This window comes from Populus trichocarpa, chromosome 5 (assembly GCF_000002775.5).
Source record: "Populus trichocarpa isolate Nisqually-1 chromosome 5, P.trichocarpa_v4.1, whole genome shotgun sequence".
In the NCBI taxonomy this organism is placed as follows: Eukaryota; Viridiplantae; Streptophyta; class Magnoliopsida; order Malpighiales; family Salicaceae; genus Populus; species Populus trichocarpa.
The window spans coordinates 11,949,779-11,954,850 of record NC_037289.2 but is presented as its reverse complement, the minus strand read 5'-3'; positions in this window follow the sequence as shown (position 1 = coordinate 11,954,850).

Genomic DNA, 5,072 nt, shown 5'->3' with positions numbered 1-5,072 from the left:
AAAGATGTTGAACACCAGTGTGTTCGGAAGTAGGGGATAGAAAAATGATTGGGCCAGAATTGGTACAGGTTACCCGAAAAAAGATAAAGATTATAAAAGATAGAATGAAAGTAGCCACGGTTAGGAAAAAAAAGCTAAGCAGATAACAGGAGAAGACCCTTTGAGTTCAATATTGGAGATAAAGTATTTTTGAAAGTTGCCCCTTCAAAGCATATGTTAAGAGAGTCGGACTTGTGGCATACAAATTAGCTTTTCTTATCTGGCCAAGATTCATGATGTGTTTGATGTAACCATATTATTCGATAGTTTCACCCACATCTACCTAATGTTTTGTCCATGTTTTATATATAAAATGCCTTGATATTCTTTGTTTTATGTTTTGAAGGCACTTTTGGATGAAAGATGCAAAAGGGAGTAAATTGGAGGTAATTGGTAGATTTGATGTTCAGTCAATGTTTTGTGCAGAGCGTGAGTTCTAGAGATCGAAATGAAGTGATTCCAGTGGCACTAAAAAGCTAACATCCATACCTTTCTGGAAATGTAATGCAAGAAAAATAAAAAGAGAAAGATCATGGAAATCACATCCTGCAAAGTCAAATCTCGTATTCTGCCAGTGTTGACCTTTGGCCATTCAAAATTTAATATCTGGAGCTACAGAAGTCCAATTGATGCAAACTCAATTTCATTGGATTCCTGACCTAAAGACCTATCAACGCTCCTAATTTCAGCCAAAACCGATGTCATATGAGGGAGATATTAGTTTTCAAAGATGACAACTGAATTCTGCCAGCAAACAGGTTTCGTGAAGAAACAAGTCCAAACTACATTCCGAAGCATCTAAACCGACATCCAAGTTTTTTATATCAGCAATTTAGCTCCTCCAAGTCAGAGCTTGAAGATTTCATGCAAGATTATTTCTCCTTTTAGGAAAAATAGTTATTGAAGTACTTAAATGTAAACTGTCAACTCAAGGAAGGACTATTTTGTAAAATAGAGACTAGGGTTTCTTAGCATATAAAAAGAAAGAGAGAAGGAGGCAGCAGCCAGCAGAAAGAGGGAGAGCAGAAGGAGGCAGCAGCCAGCAGAGAATAAACACAAATTCTCTCCTCTACAAACCCAAAAATCATGCTCTTTTCATTCTTTAGAAGTAGTTGTTCAATAGTTATGCAAGGCTAAGCTCTTTTCTTGGTTGCAAGGACACAACAAACCTTCGGATTTCAAGAACCGTGAGATTTATTCTTCCTTTTATTTTCAGTTTATGTTATGAATGAGTATGATTGTTTTCCTATGCATATTTCCTATGATTGTTGTTGATGATTGCTAGAGCGGACTCTAAGTTATTGTTGTGAACAATCTATTGCTAAGTTTAATATCAAAACCGGAGTTGTGATATATGAACTTGTGAAGCAACTAAGCTTGATAATTGTGGCGGAACTACGTTATTGAACTTAGGGAGAACATTTGAACAAAGTGACACAAGCTGCGGACAGCTTGTATGTTAATCTTGATGAAATTATCTAGTTCTTAAAGCTACCATTAAATTGAATCATTAGTGCGGACACTTTGATTGTTTGTTGGTTAGGATTAGTTATACGGCGGATCCGTTAATTAATCAACGTTAAGAAAAGATAAAATTTCAGAACATAAACTGCAATTTTCATTTCAAGGATCGGTTCTAATTTCCGTTGGTGGATGTGTGCTTGCGACCAAGGTTTGTTTTCTTGATAAGTTTCGGTTTTAATTGATTTTGTTTGCTAGTTTAATTGCTGCCATAGTTTAGATAATCACAAACCAAATCCCCCCAATTACATAACGTACAACATAAAAATCTGACTTGAAACTTCCTCGTGGGATCGACCCCTTGCTTGCTCTATACTATCTTGTGTGTTGTGTTTGAAGCTAGGGTAATTAATTTGTGCGACCGCGACATCGCAACAGTGTTTCATGTCTCTCTGTTAAGAAAGGCTGAAGGGGATCCACTATGGTATCTGCCACAAGTTCCTCTAGAGATTGAGGAAGAATTGACCTTAGAAGTGAAGTCAGAGAAAGTGTTATATCACAATGAGAAAGAACTTAGAAGTAAGAAGATTCTTGTGATACAAGTGTAATGGAGAAGCTTCTAAATCAAAAAAGAAACTTAGGAAAGAGAATTAGAGATGAGGATGAAACATCTCAAATTGTTCTTAGATTCAAGTATGACATTTAAATTTTAGGGATGAAATTTTGATTTAAATGGGGGAAAAGTAAAACCCTGGTTAATTTTTTTTAAAAAAATATTAAAATCTTAACCGAAAGATAGAATGGGTTAGATTAAATAAAGGATATAGAATTAAAAGACAAGGGATGAAATTAAAAGAAATAAAAGAGAATATAACACTAATTGTTAGAAAAGAGAAAAGATGGGATCAATATGTAAATATTAAGAGATTGGACTCTAAATACTCTATTTTTTTCCTCTCTAAAGCTGATAACAATAGAAAAAAAAGTGGGAGAATATTTCCAAGCATATTTACAAAAAATAAGAGGAAATCGTACAAATTGAAGGGGTTTGGATAAGATTTAGGCTAAGTGGTGAGGGAAAAAAATATCAAGGCAAGAATCAAATGAGAATAAGTGAAAGAAATTAGGGATTTAAAGAGGGAAGGAAACCGTCTAAAAAGGAGAAAGGAGTGTCAAACAAAATTGACTAGTTAAGGATCGATGTTCACTTTATCACCAAGAAAGGGGTTTCAGACTCTATTAAATAAGTTAAATTGAATATGATTAAGAATTGATGTATACATTGTAAAATCTAGTTTAGGATTCATGAGAAAAATTAGTGGAAATGAGAAATTTGCCTTGTTTAATGTAATTGGGATGAAAATGGATGGAAGCAGCTTAGAATAATGACCAATTGAAGAAACAATCCTAGTGTTGTGAAAGGTGGTGGTGCCAGCCATAAAAGGGAAAAAATGGAAAAAAAAATTAAAATAATGAAGTAATGTTGTTTAGTTGTAATTATCGTAGCACGTATTGAAATGTGAACAATGAATTGAAAAGAAATAGAAATCTTGTGTTTAATTTGTAATGAAAAGATTGGTTATGCTTTGAATTATGAATATTGCAAGTTTGAAGAGAATTATAGAATTTTCATATAATGTTTAAGTATTATTGATGCAGGACTATTAGAGAAAGTGAATGTGTTTTCAGTGAGAAAATTTTAGTTTTTCAAGAAGGATGTGAAAAAGAAATTAGTTAATTACTAAGGTGATAGGGTTAATGATATTGTAAGATATGTAGATAAGAAATAACTACTTCGAATGGTGAGAAAACGAATGAAAATACTTTGTTGTTTGTCAAAAGAAAAATTAGAAAATTGGACAGCTTCATCACTTAACTTCCAGTTGGGTATAGGACTTGAAAATGATGCAAATTGGAATAAGTTTCTCATAAAAGTTCAAGTTAGGGATGCTAGCTATCTAAGACTAACCTCACTTAAATTGGAGTTATGAAACTCCAGATTTGGGTTAAAAGCTGAGGGAGGGTTGGATTAAATCTTGTCAGATAGTTTTTAAATAATGCAATAACGGGTAGTTTTAGATATATTGATGGCAAAACTAGGTTATCTACTGTGTAGTAAAGTTGTAGCCCTGTATCTTAGCTTTTGAAAGAAACAAAATATGCATGAAGTTGAATTCTATAACTTCAGATATGGTTAAACTATTGACCAATATTTTTGAATGAATAAGTTAAGTTAAGTTCGCTAGAAGTAGCTAACTTTAAAATTTGTTTAGGGTTGATCTTAATGTACGATTTAAATAATAGAAATTATAAGAATAAATTTGTTAATATGGGTAAAATTGTTAATGATGATTAGTGTCGCACGTGGACGTGTGGCGTCAAGGGGTCGTGGGAGTCGCCACCTAATTGTTTGATTTAGGATCGCTAGGAAACCCGAGTATACTGGTTTTATTAGAGATTCTAAGGATAAGAGACTGGTTGCGACTATGAAAGGTATTAACACCCTTAACGCACCTTACCTAAGGTAAGCTGCATTGTGTGGTCTGAATGTTGTTTAAATGTTTTGATGAGTTTCTAACCTATAGTCTGTTTATGGCTTAGGATGAAGATTTAATAGTGTGAATAAACCAGATGTTTAGAATTTTATTATAGGCTCATGTGCCCCCAACAAATTCTTATGGAATGGACCCATGTAGGTGCCCTAACAGGGTTTACCTATCCTGAAACGTTGATGGGTTTTTCACAACTCGCGTGTTGTGATGAAAAATACTCTCAATTAAAATTGATGAATATTAAGAATAACTCTGAGAATTTTATGGTCAACTTCTGATATTTAAATATCAGCCTCAGTTGTAGGTCAAACATTTATACAAGAATATTAAACATTAATCCTCATGAATTAAAATTTCAGTGATTATTAGAATATTGATCAAATTCTCATGAATTCAATAAACTAATTATTAAAAACAAAATGCATACTAAAAAATAAAACATACCAAATATTTTATTTTTTAAACAGGATATGATTTTTGTATTTTTCAAGGAACTTGGCCTTATGCAATTCAAACATTTAATACTTTTTTTTTGTTTTAAACATTCAAAAATATATAAGAAAATACAAACACATATATTTTTTACTAATTAACCCCCACACCTATTCAATTACATATATTTACACAACATTGTAATTAAACATAAATAATAATAAAAAATTTAAAAATCATTTGAATCCCAAAATGAACCTTCCAAAGGCTGAGGATAGATGGGGAGGTTGTTGGAAACTCAGCAACCACACTGGAAAATCCTGAAATTATAGGAATAGTGGTTGCGCGTGTGCTGCATGCACCACTGCCACTAGTGGCCTGTGGGTTCATGTGTCGCCGCAGGCAAAACCCAAGAATGGGAGGATTTAGAGCGGTTTCCCCTATTCATACTCCTTGTGTCAATGATGACTCTCCTTGTGCCTTCAACAAAGAAAAATACACAAGCAGTTGGTTTTATTTTCCATCTTTCTTGTTCTATTTCTTTTTTTATTCAATCTTCTCTTTGATTTGTTTCAATCAACTTGAGCA